Source organism: Neovison vison, chromosome 2 (genome assembly GCF_020171115.1).
Source record: "Neovison vison isolate M4711 chromosome 2, ASM_NN_V1, whole genome shotgun sequence".
In the NCBI taxonomy this organism is placed as follows: domain Eukaryota; kingdom Metazoa; phylum Chordata; class Mammalia; order Carnivora; family Mustelidae; genus Neogale; species Neogale vison.
In genome coordinates, this window is record NC_058092.1 from 217,976,761 (window position 1) to 217,990,581 (window position 13,821).

Sequence of the window (13,821 nt, forward strand, 5' to 3'; positions counted from 1 at the left end):
TCAGCTGGGAAAGTATTTCCTGAATATTTGGTTCAGGTCATGCTTCATGGGTTTCTCTTCAGCTTCAAAACTGAGCTCTGGACATAATCCTAGGACAGGAAGATATTGGCATAATTGCAGATTACAGAGTCAGCTTCTCCCTATTCAGAGATGGTTATCCAGAGCACAGGTACCTCCCTGAAGATGCTGACCCCCCGAGCCTCTTGCAAGAAATGGTAGCGGTGGGCATGGAGGAAGGGCATTCACACCGGTGAGGGCAGTGTGTGCATGGGGTTTTCCATTTCACCAGAGAACTCCGGTCTGACAAGGTCAGTAATGCCAGAAGACCAGATTATGGACCCACTAAACTGTTTGCCTGGATACATATTCCACCTTCTCTTGGAAGACATGAAGATGGGTGACCCCTTCCTTGAGGACTCAGAGCCTTGGGACTTGCCTCGTGAAATATCCAAATACTTGAGGATCTAATACTCAGACCAGGAGTTTCCAATTGTAACATCACAAAATGGTTTAATCCTTCACTTGCAAATGAGCCACAGCACCATGTGTTTGAATGAACAGCAAATTTCCACATTCCCTTTTTATGTCTTCTGTACTAGATGTCTGGCTTAGAATGGAACAGAATACCATAAGGCTGAAGAGACATTTGGCTTGTGTAAGCAGATAAATAACCATAAGCCAAGGCCTCTTTACTCCATCTAGACATTGTGGTAGAAAGGGGTCAGAACCTTGACCCATTATGTTTTGAAAACACTTTTTAGGGAATAAAGGACATTACTGTACTGTTACCACTACAGAGTGGCCTTAGGAATGAGCTCAGCAGCCTTTGGTAGGAAAACGATGGCACACCAAATAATAAAAATCATAAAGATGTTTTTGAACAACTTTAAAAATTACTCTAAAAGTAAAACATTCAGGTATGTAATAAGAACAAAATTTGATTTTTTTTTTAAAGTGGGAAGATGCCTTTAGGAATAAGCCTATGCAATAGGTTTTTCCTAGTAGTAAAATATGTAATAGAAATATGTTAGCTCAATTAGAAGAAAGAAAAAAAAGAGAGAGAAAGTCATGGAAAATTTCCAAAGAGAATGTAGGAAATACATAAAATGAGGAAAAAGAAAATCCAAATTGCTCATAATCCTACCACTCAGGGAGATCAACGTTAGATTGGTAAATGCCATACTAACCAATGAGAAGCACATGGGGGCGCGCACACACACACACACACACACACACACACACACACACAGGAATCATTACTCTGTTTTATGTTATGTTTTCAAAATTTCTAGCTAGCTTTTAAAACTTCCATATCTAGCATCGCTTGCTAGACTTAACCAAGTCATAAGATCTTATCTATGAAATGGATATATGATTTCTTGCCTTGGATGTTACTTCGTCACTTTTCCAAATTACTAGGCTCTGAGAGATCTCAGGGACATTGCAGACCTCTACAGAGGCACTAGAGTGCAGGTGTCCTACAGACGTCAGGCAGTAACCCGGGAGTTATACGCCCTTTGAAATGCAATTCATATTTCAACCTCAATTTCATTACTTACAAAGAGAGGCGGAATGATCATGATCCCAGTCATCAAACTCAAGGGAGGCGACCAGCTACTTTTATAATTCTATCACTCTTGCTATGGGCAGTATTGAAGATCCACTCACATTCCAGGCCCCCTTCAGGCAGCTAAAGTAATCTCAGCTCTCAGGTGAAGAGGTAGAGCTTACTTGAGTGCTGTCCGCCTTGGGGTGGAGACTTTCCATTGCACATGGATGCTGGGTCACGCTAAGGAGAGCTGATAAGGCTTGAGTCATGGAACAGGCAAAATGCAAAGCCAGAAAGTGTGTGAGAAGTCACACACTTGCCAAACCTGTATGGTCGTGTGAAGTTCTTACATGCAGGGGTGGTGACCACCCAAGGAGACGAAATGGGGCACCACTGTTGTGGGACCTAAAGCAGATACGCTGTGAGACTCAGAATCCATTTGAAGACTATTGCCCATGTGAAGACGATGACCCCAGTCGTTGGGACATGCCCTGAACTGAAACTCTCGATAATGAGCCAGGGTCCTCTTCTTGCTTATCAAGGCAGAACAAGGTTCTTGGCAAACTCCGGTTCCCTGAAACTCTAAAGAAGAGCGACACCCCAACATTTGTGGGCCAGAACTGAAGAAAAGTGGAGCCTTAGGAAGAGTTGCTAACTAAGCCAACCTGAACTTCAGATGCAAGGCCTCTGGCTAAAGACGACCTATATTGCCCGCCTCATTTCCCTCTTTTCCTTTGTAACTCGAAGCAGCAAGGGAGAAGAAATGAAGTGGCTCAATTACCTTGCTCGAGTCAAAGAGAATAAAGCTGAGTGGAGTACGGAATAATACATGAGAAAGCCTCTTAAGTCTCCACGGCTCATTGAAATCAGCTCCTGTTCCTTTGTGTGGAAGGAGAAAACAGCCCAGGCTTCGGAGTCAGATCTGGGCTGGCTTGGAAAACGGATACCTGCCTGGACTTAATAGCGCCTGCGAACTCTTTGTGCCGTTTCTAAAAGCCCCAATCTTTCCCCAGATGAAAAAGTAGGTCAAATTCTTTTATGAATTCAACAAATGAGGGTCTCACTGCAAATTGTATGGAGAGTCATCTTCTCCACCATCCGACGGCTGGCAGCATCCTGCAATATTTATGAAGTGCTATTACATTGTGGTTACATTTATGCTGCCATAAGTCTTTCAATGTATGTGAAATTACAGATCATTGAAATCCATTTAATGAGGACACAGCCTTCACGTTTTGGAGTTGGATCTCACTGAAGAAGTTATAATCATGAATTTTCCTTATTAACTTCCAGTCTTTGTATGTAAATTGAAGTATTAAGACAATGAGATACAGATCAAAGTTTTAATTTTAGTCCCTTGCCTCAGATTTAATTTAAAAGTCTTAAATTATGCAGCGAATTGCATCTCTTTATTCTTACAGCTGTTTAAAACAGATTTAATTATCTTCTGTAACATGCAGACACTACTTCTGCCTAGCAGTCCTCTCAAATAATGCCTTCCAAATCGGTTTTGTTGAGTTCTTAAGACTGATTAGGCCCTTTGCCATCCATCCCGTGCCTTTAGGTTCTCGCATAGGATTTCGCTATGAAGCCGAGTTATCACACTGAAAGTCTATAGGCTCATTAGGTGCTCATTAGTGGTCCAGAGAACATTCGTCTTAAGCAAGTCTCCAGACAGAGAGGTATCACCTCTCTCATTGGATACCTGGATCTCAGTGCAAAATACTTTTGATTGGCCTCCTAAAATTCAGATGTATTTGAAATATTTGGCTAGTTAGATTTACCTTTATGGAGACTTCCTCTCCCCTCTTGATTGGTTTCTGGATCAACTGTTCTTTGCCCTCAAGGAAACGGTGATGCATAATTGTAGTGTGTGTGTCTGTGTGTGTAGGTGTGTTCTTGGATCAACCACAATGAGGGAGTCTGGGATGGAAGAAATATTGTTTCCTTCGCCTTGTTGCTTCTGATGAAGGTTCCTTCATTTAGTACATTAGGAGAGAACCCTGAAAACAGCAAGGATGCCGTTTCTGACAATGGGGCTTTTCATCAGCTTCTATAGAATTACGTGGTTCTGTGGAACAAGGGTGGGCCAAGCTGTGGGAATTTGAAGGAGTTGTGTTGTAGAGCGATTTCTGTCCCCGAGATATGAAGGGTGGCCTCACATCCTATTTGCAGGAAGGGATTCCATTTCTTGCATATGTCAAATCGGCAAAATTTTGACTCAGTTACATACTATTGTGCATGGAGTTACAAGCTAGCCTCAGTGTATCTAGCCTTTGATTATTTTCTGTCAATAAGAAGTTCTCTTCTTTGCTCTGATTTTAGCAAGGTTTTCACTGATAGTCTTATGTTAGAATTAGGACATGCATTAGTACAGAATAAAGAAAGGGATTTAGATTTCAGATGAAGACTTCAGCATGTTTTGGATGTTATTCAAATTTCAAGAGTCTTTTCCTTTTAAGTTCAGGCTTTATCTCTACACTCATTGGGGAAGCCTATTCAAATCCTCACACATTTATTGAGTTTCTATCAACGTGTTAGGCACAGTGAGAAGAGAGGCTAGGGCTAAGACCAGGCATGGCATAGTTTGTACCTTAACGATATTTACAATGTAATGGGGGCTGCCAAAAATATTGTTACAATAAAGGCAGTAAATTAAATTTTATTTTTGTTTTTAATGAATATAAAATATTTACTGTTTTCTTTTTCATGCAGTTAGATTTTCATTTAAAACTTGTTACAGTGGAGGCCCTCATTAACCTAAAACACATATTGCCACAAAACGAATATGTCTTGAATGAAAGGTACATAATATAAAATTGGAACTTAGTAAAATATATGTTGAAGAAGAAATAAACACGTATGTCTGACAACTCTGTGGGACAGTGGATTCCTCAGGTCACTCATACTTTTCATTGGAACACACAAGAGATGGAGCCTACACAGAGTGGTCTGTATGTACATACTTGGGGACAAAGAAAGGGGCATTGCCTCAACCAACCCAACCCAACCCAACCCAACCTCACAGAGAGAAGACAAATCTATGGGAGACAGTAGAACTCGGAGCAAGCCATGAGACACAGAGGCATAATCCTAGGTCCCCAAATGACAAAATCGTACACCAACCTGGAGAATCTTATGCCTACTTCAGCATTAATCACACTGAAGTGTAATTATCAGAATGTAGTGGGGACCTCTTGGTCTCTCTTGCACCTTGAAGACTTGTTGCTCAAAGAGCATCAGAAGCTTGGCATTAATGTAGCTACTTTTATGAAAAACTGGCCTTAGGTATGGTGGCAAGAGCCAGATGTTATATTCAAAGTAAAATTAAGAGCATCAAATTCAAATGAGAAATGGACTCAAATTTTGAGAGAAATATTACAGAGCCAGTGGCATATATCAGGGTTTTGTTTTTGTTTTTGTTTTTGTTTTTTTCCTGGATTTGAGAGCTTAATTCATACCCAAGACTCTGGAGAAGTTTGGTAAACAGGGATGACAGTCCTAGAGGGCTGCATTCATAGCCCGTGTTTTTCAATATTCTTTTTTTTTCCCAATTTATTTATTTTCAGAAAAACAGTATTCATTATTTTTCACCACACCCAGTGCTCCATGCAAGCCGTGCCCTCTATAATACCCACCACCTGTTACCCCAACCTCCCACCCCCCCCGCCACTTCAAACCCCTCAGATTGTTTTTCAGAGTCCATAGTCTCTCATGGTTCACCTCCCCTTCCAATTTACCCAAAAGCACATACCCTCCCCAATGTCCATAACCCTACCCCCCTTCTCCCAACCCCCCTCCCCCCAGCAACCCACAGTTTGTTTTGTGAGATTAAGAGTCACTTATAGTTTGTCTCCCTCCCTATCCCATCTTGTTTCATGGATTCTTCTCCTACCCCCTTAAGCCCCCATGTTGCATCACCACTTCCTCATATCAGGGAGATCATATGATATTTGTCTTTCTCCGCTTGACTTATTTCGCTAAGCATGATACGCTCTAGTTCCATCCATGTTGTCGCAAATGGCAAGATTTCGTTTCTTTTGATGGCTGCATAGTATTCCATTGTGTATATATACCACATCTTCTTGATCCATTCGTCTGTTGATGGACATCTAGGTTCTTTCCATAGTTTGGCTATTGTGGACATTGCTGCTATAAACATTCAGGTGCACGTGCCCCTTTGGATCACTACGTTTGTATCTTTAGGGTAAATTCCCAGTAGTGCAATTGCTGGGTCATAGTGTTTTTCAATATTCTTAAGAATGGATATAATAATACTAGATACAACAAAGCCATTCAATAAAGATGTAATCTTACAAAGAGAAGGAAACCTACAGAGGATATGGAATTTCTCTTTGCTGAGATGTTTTTTAATGAACTGATCACAAGCCATGAATATTCTCAGAAAATCTGGGAGGAAAATCATGTTTTATATATTGACTAGTGTTTAAGAAGATAGCAGCTGCCATAGGCCAGACTGGCTAGGGCACAGATAATTCTACCTATTCTTTCTACTCCTTCGTCTTTGTTGCTACCTGTCCCCTGTGAAGTATTATTAGGGATCCTTAGAAACTACATGAGATTCTTTCCCAGGAAATGGTTCTTTCCACCAGAGAGAAGTCATAAAAAGGCAGGATACCACAGAGCCTGGGTTTGACTCCTGACTTGATACTTCGGTAGCTGTATGATCTTAGGTAAGTGACTCTGCCTTTCTGTGCTTTGGCTGTGCCATCTGTAGAATGCAATGAGGATGATAACACCTACCCACATAGGCTTGCTGTGGGATCTAAATGAGACAATCCAAAAAAGCAGTCACAGACCTGACAACAGTTAATGTTCAGTGTTAGATACCCAAACTGTTGTCACTGTGTCAAATTCCAAAGCTCCCCAGCTTCTCAGAGGCACTCTGCTTTCCTTTATTTCGTATTGGTCATCACATGCATCACTCATGTCTATGTATATAATCCAGAGATTAACAGAGAAACCCATTGTTTCTGTAAGGAGAGCTTGTGAATCAGCACAGAATCCCACAGTTGAATGTGAGGTCCCCAGGGCATCTTGACATGGGGACAGTCCGTCTTTTCAGCTTATACTCTGCCCTGGGAAACAAGAGCACCAAGGGGCCAGGTCTGACAGCTGAAGGTAGCAGATTTCTTCCCTGCTGTTGCAGCATTGCCCACTCAAGTGGAATGAACTATTTTTTTCTCTTCTTGCGCCCAGAAGGCATGGATTTACACATCTTTGAACCAGATTCCCCAATCTGTTCTCACATCACTCAGCCAAATCTGAGATGTCTGATGATCTTGGTTACAGAGAAAGCAAAGTTGAAAGGAGAGGGGCCTGGCCTCTGTCCCTGCAGAGTGAACAAAGGTCAGAGCTAACCAGGCCCGAGTTCTTGTTTCAGATCTTGCTCTACTGTTTCTTTGAAATGGAATAAAAATCTGAAATTTGAAGACTACTCCAATACAAACATTTCTGCTTCAAAAGATCATGTTCTTCTAAGTTATCGGAACTTACATCACTGGGAAAGGGGACTTCACGTTCATTATGCAGGGAGACAAAAGGTATAGGATTGGCTCAGAAAATAAATCTTTCCCTAAATGTTCCCAAAGTTTTAGGGAAAGATTTATTTTCTGAGCCAATCCTTTACCCTGTGTCTTTTTTTCCCTTAAGACCTATAGGCAAAATGTACAAATCAATGATATTTGAATTTCCCAAATGATTTTTAAGTAGCTTTTTGTTGAGCATAATAGACATAAAGAACGTATGTAAATCAGATATACAGCTTGATTTTTTTTACAAAATTAATGCATTCATTAATCAACAAAAAATTCAGTTTCCAGTGTTCCCTTATCCACCCTGCCACCTCTCTTCCCAAGGTAACTATTAATCTCACTTCTAGCACCATAAACTAGTTTTGCTTACTTTTGCAGTTTAACTAAATAGAATCCTACAATACATATTTTTTCCGGTCTGATTTCTTTAGCACGATCGTAGATAGGAGATGCGTTCAAGCTTTTGTAGGTAGCAATCGTTTGTTCTTTTTCATTATTCCATGGCATTCCGTTCTGTGGGGGTACTCTAATTTACTTCTTGAGTGTGCAGTTGATAAATGTTTGTTTCCAGCTATGACCTCTTATGAGTAAGTGTACTATGTATATTATTTTACATACATTCTAGTGCATAACTGTATGCATTCTGGTGACTCTATACCTAGGAGTAAAAAGTCTGGGTCATAGGCTGTGCATGTATAGTGGTTAGTAGTTAATGTCAAACAGATCTCCAAGATGGTGACAATCTACACTCCAAACACCACCGTATGAATGACTGGTTTCTCCAACAACACCACTTGATATTATTTGTCCTTTCAAATATAAATCTTCTGATGGGTAGATAGTACTATTTTATTTTTTTAAAGATTTTATTTATTTGAGAGAGAAAGAGCACCAGTTGGGGTAGAGACAGAGGAAGAGGGGGAAGCAGGCTCCTCGCTGAGCAGGGAGTCCGAAATGGGGCTCGATCCCACGACCCTGGGATCATGATCTGAGCTGAGGGCAGATGTTTAACACACTGAGCCACCCATGCTCCCCAGTAATATCTTATTTTACTGTTAAGTTGCATTCCTTTGATGAGCAGTGATGCTGAGAATTTTTTCATATATTTATTGGCTATTTGGTTACCCTCTTTGAAAAGTCCGTTTAAGTCATTTGTGCATTTTCTATTGGGTGGCCAGAATTTTTCTTACTGATTTATAGAATTCATTTACATTTTTCTGGGTATGAGTGCTTTATTAAAATTATGTGTTGCAAATAACTTCTCACCCTCCAGGGCTTTTAAATTTTATTTTTATTTTCTAAATAGTATATTTTGAAGAAAAGAAATTCCTAATTTTAAGGTAGTCTAATCAAACTGTATTCTTCTATATACTTAGGGGGTTTCATTTTCTGTTTTAAAACGATCTCTGCCTAAACCAAGGTCATGAAGATACTCTTCTGCATTTTCCTTTCAACACTTTAGTTTCTTCTTTCAAAATCAGATTGACAATCCAGTCAGAATTATTTTTTTGTGTTAAGAGAGATCAAAGTTCAGGGTGCCTGGGTGGCTCAGTGGGTTAAGCCGCTGCCTTCGGCTCGGGTCATGATCTCAGGGTCCTGGGATCGGGCCCCACATTGGGCTCTCTGCTCAGCAGGGAGCCTGCTTCCTCCTCTCTCTCTCTGTCTGCCTCTCTGCCTGCTTGTGATCTCTGTCTGTCAAATAAATAAATAAATAAATAATCTTTAAAAAAAAAAAAAAAGAGAGAGAGATCAAGGTTCATATATTCCCACATGGATTTTGATGTCATTGCACCATTTACAGAAAATATTATAATTTATCTACTGTAGTACAGTGTCTCATTTGTCATAAAGAGTATGTGTGTGTATACATGTACACACACAGACACAGACACACACACATACACACACACACATCTATACATATGTGGGGAGGGTGTGGTTTTCTTGGCTCACTACTCCCTTTCTTAATCAGCTTGTGTATGCAGGATATATATATACCACCACAAACTCTTAATTACTACAACTTTATAATAAATACTGATACCTGGTAACGTAAGTTATCCAATTTTGGGAGTCATCTTTAAGATAATCTTTGCTATTCTTGACCCCCTACTTTTTCATATGCTTTATGATCATGTCAATTTTAACCCATAAATACATGCTGAAGATTTTATTGAAATTGCCTTGAATATAAGATAAGTGTGGGAAAAATTGGTCTTTTTTCACAATACTGCATCTTCCAATCCACAGTCATGGTGTAGCTCTTTATACATTTGTATTTAAAAAAAATTTTTTTTCCAAATGTGTTGTAGTTTTCTGGGTAGAGTTACTGAAAATAAGTTCTTGGGTTTGCCTGTAGGTATGCACTGTTTTTATGCTATTATATAAAGCTATTATATGCTATTATATTTATACACACACACACACACACATATATGACCTTCTATTGGTTCTAAGGATTTATATCCCCAAATATGTAGGCTAACTTTGAATCTAGAATAATAAAAATATATTCTAGGGGCACCTGGGTGACTCAGTTGGTTAAGCGTCCATCTCTTGATTTTAGATCAGGTCAGGATTTCAGGGTCATGAGATCGAGCCCCATGCTGGGCTCTGTACTGGAAGTGGAGCCTGCTTAAGATTCTCTTTCCCTCTCCTTCTGCCCCCTTTCCCCAACCCACCTCCTGTTCCCATGTTTTCTCTCTTAAAAAAAAAAAAAAAGTGTTTTAAATTATCAACACAGGTTTGAAAATCAAAACCAATGGAACAAAATAAAGTATTTAGAAGTAGACCCACACAAATATGTTCAATTGATGTATGGCAAAGACTCAAGTCAATAGGAGAAAAATTGTCCTTCAATGGTCCTGGATCAATTGAATGTGTAAATGGAAAAACATACATAAACTGGTTTTATTCAAGATAGATTATAGATTTAAATGTGAAAACTAAAGAAAAAACCTGTGGTATGATTTCTTTACAATCTCAGGTTTGACACAGACTTCTTAAGCAAGCCAGAAAAATCACTAATTATTTATTTTATGTAATTAATGATAATATTTGGGTTTATATATAAACCATTTCAGTATCCGTTCTATTAGTCCTGAATGTAAGTAGGATCCTTTTTCTCCCTTTCCTGCCTTTTTCTTGGTATTAATAGACACATTTAATGTTATTCCAAGTCCCCTGCCAAGAGTCTGATAGTTAAATATTCTCTATTCTGGACATGCTGGTATCTAATACAAATTAGTACCTCTACCTCACCACAGACATTTCATGGAACTTAAAATATTTTAACTCCATTTAATACATACTGAATTATTATTGTCATTTGTTTTAATTCTCTATATATTTAAGCCCACAGCAGATTATCACTACTGATCTGCAAAGTTATTATTAATTTTAATTTACCCACATACATGCCCTCTCTCTGGCTCTGCCTTCTTTCTACTATTGTGCTCTCATCTGCTTTCATTCTCCTTATGCCTGAAGAGTTACCTGTAGTGTTTCTTTTTATAGAAATCATCTTATATGACTCATCTTGGTTTCTGTTTGAGAAAAGTCTCTATTTTACCTCCACATTTGTGTTTTTCCCCAGCACTTCAAAGATGTCATTCTAGTTTGTTCTGCGCTGCTTTTAAATGTTTCTCTTTGTTTTTTGATTTCAATCGTTTGAATATGAGACCTAAGTGCCTTGTTTTCCTTGTCTAGCTCCTGCTTGGGGTTTTGGATTCTTTCCAATCTACACGGAGACACTGATGCCTCCTGTCAGTTTGGGGAAATTCTTAGACATTATCCTTCAAAACAGATTCTGGCTCCTTATCTTCCTTCTCCCCTCCGGGACACCCATCGCATCTGTGTTAGTCCTTTCCCTCTCTCCCACGTGTCTCTTATTACTCTTTCCTTTATCTTCAATCCCTCCTCTCTTATCTTAGAAAGGTTATACTGTCAACTGCCCTTTCTTCCAATTAACTGATCCTCTATCCTTCTGGATTCAGTCAGCTGTCAACCCATCTAACTTCTTAATACCAGTTATTTTTTTTTATTTTTTTTTAAAGATTTTATTTATTTATTTGACAGAGAGAAATCACAAGTAGGCAGAGAGGCAGGCAGAGAGAGTGAGGGAAGCAGGCTCCCTGCCGAGCAGAGAGCCCGATGCGGGACTTGATCCCAAGACCCTGAGATCATGACCTGAGCCGAAGGCAGCGGCTTAACCCACTGAGCCACCCAGTTTATTTGGAGGGGGAAGAGAGAGAATCCTCAAGCAGGCTCCCTGCTGGGCGTGGCACTAACTTGGGGCTCCCATGGTCCCACCCACCAGGGGACCATGACCTGAGGAGAAACCAAGACTCTGATGCTCAACCAACTGAGCCAACCAGGTTCGCCTTAATATCGGTTATTATATCTTTATTTCTACAACTTCCATTTGTTCCTGCCTCCTGCTGATGACTGCTGGAGGGTTGCAGTTTTGGTCTTGATCTGCATTCATGAATGTATCAATCATATCTCAAGAAACTGTTCCTTTTTCTGATGATTTTTTCATCCTCGTCATCTTGTTTCTTGATATATATGTGTAATATTTTAAATGAAACGCCCAATATTTTATACGAAAAAATACAGGTAAGCTTTCTGATTTATATTATTTTCCTCTAAAGAAGGTTCATTTTAGCTTTGGCAGACATTTAGAGTGGGCGAAAATCACTCTAACCCTTTCAGAGACTGAAATAGTTCCAGATTGGGTTTCAACATTTAGAGAACCTGGTCTTGTTCTGGGGTGTCCTCACTCCTAGGATCAAGCTCTCCAGAAGTCTCCAGAACCTAGTGTTGTATTATTATTTCATTCTGAATAGTCCCTGGCTATAATTTTTATTTCCTGAAGATGTAATACTTTTAAAAACTCTACTTTGCTTTTGTCCATATCCCTTAGATGTCATCAAAGAGCTCAGAGAGAAAAATGCACAGGATTCTGTGCTCCTTCTCCAGGCTTCCCATCCCTCTGGGATCCGATCTGAAGTCAATTTTTATGTTCTAGCTTGTGAGCCCGCTGCCCATTGTTTGGCCAAGACTTTCTGTCCTGGCCTTCTATCTGGGAATCTGAAACGTGACCTCTTCTACAGTGTGACGTACGAATTGGCAAAGTCCTTGAGGGCAAATACGACAAGAGTTGTTGGACGGCTACAGTGAATTTCCCATCTCTGAAGAATAGGGTTTTGTTTGCCCAAATCTTCGTGATGATACTCTCATGCTCCTCTTCCTCCTTATCTCACTTTCTCTCTCAGGATGTCACTCCTGCTCTAAATATATACAATACATTTGATTTGCTGTAAGCTAATATGTCATGGCCTCAGGGAGAAGCCTAAAGATTGTATTTCTGTGAAATGCGAGCAACTCCGGTTGGCCTACATTGGTCTGTATCTTTCTAGTTCTGACTGAAAAAGTTTGGGGAACCTTGTATTTAGGAGAACGGGTATGGCTGAAAGGTACCTATTAAGGAAGTAACAGAAAGGAGTCCTGGGTTTCGGAAGGATGGTTCTCCAAGTGGTTCCTGAAGCATCAGCACCTTCTGAGCCAGAATTTCATACTCTTATTTCACAATTGTTTTCCCACAGCAATTAAAATAGCAATAATGTTGACCAATGCTGACAAAGTAATCCTAAGTGCTTCGTCTTCTCCCTTTCAAGTCACACTCCAGAGCCTCTAAGGCTACTCTATCCCCCTCGACTTTGCTCTTGTTTTGTTCTGTTTATTCTTGATGCACAATGCATAACCCACAGTCTTGAATATAAATGCATATTCTCGGGCCCCGTCCAATCTAGTGAATCAGAATCTTTGGAGATGGAGCCCAGAAAACTGTTTTTTGTTTTGTTTTGTTTTTTTAAATATTTTATTTATTTGACAGACAGCAAGAGATGGAACACAAACACAGGGAGTGGAGAGGAGGAGAAGGCTTCCCGCTGAGCAGGGAGCCCGAGGCAGGGCTCAATCCCAGGACACTGGGATAATGACCTGAGCTGAAGGCAGAGGTTTAACCACTGAGTCACCTAGCGCCCCCTGGAAAACTGTTTTAACATGTTCACCACGTAACTTTTATTCATGTTAAAGACTGAAAACCACTGAGCTATCAGAAGAACCTGGACGTCAACAATGTAGATCTTAATCCTGGCATCTTTATTAACTTTTTAAAATTAATTGTGCTCACAAGGCCTAGCATGGTGCTGCCCAGATTTTAGCACTCAGAAAACATAGCTAAAGGCAGCACTGTCAGGCTTGATAATTGAGATCACTAATGTAATTGTTTATCTTTTAGAGAACATCTTCTTCAGTTATAAGATGATAAAAATGCCTGTACACATGGAAAAATACAAATGTACAAATTTCATCTTATCCACTATCTTAATATTGAGAAATCTCAGATAACCATGATTTGTCAGTCACCGAGGCTGATATCGCGGAGATGCTACAAAATCACAAACTGTCCATTGCCAGAATCGCCAAAGAAAGTACCCTCAGCTATATTTAGACTAGCCTTAGTGTTGTGTGTATGACCAGCATGCTGCTTTTGGAAAAGAAAAGCCAAGACCTCAGGTTGAGAGAGGAAGACAGCACCGGTATGTTAGGCTGAACACGCGTGCGCACCAACTTATTTTTAGAATACCATTAACGTGTTCATTCCGAGACCACTTTTGGCTGGAAATGCCAACCAGGCACAGTTAAATCCAG

The 13,821-nt window shown here is 39.9% G+C and overlaps 1 protein-coding gene across 4 annotated transcripts in view; it reads right to left on the reverse strand.

Moving 5' to 3' along the window:
* The window catches only part of SORCS1 (sortilin related VPS10 domain containing receptor 1), a 519,072-nt gene that overhangs the window by 57,070 nt on the left and 448,181 nt on the right, over positions 1-13,821 (reverse strand). The gene's annotated exons all lie outside the window — the stretch shown is intronic.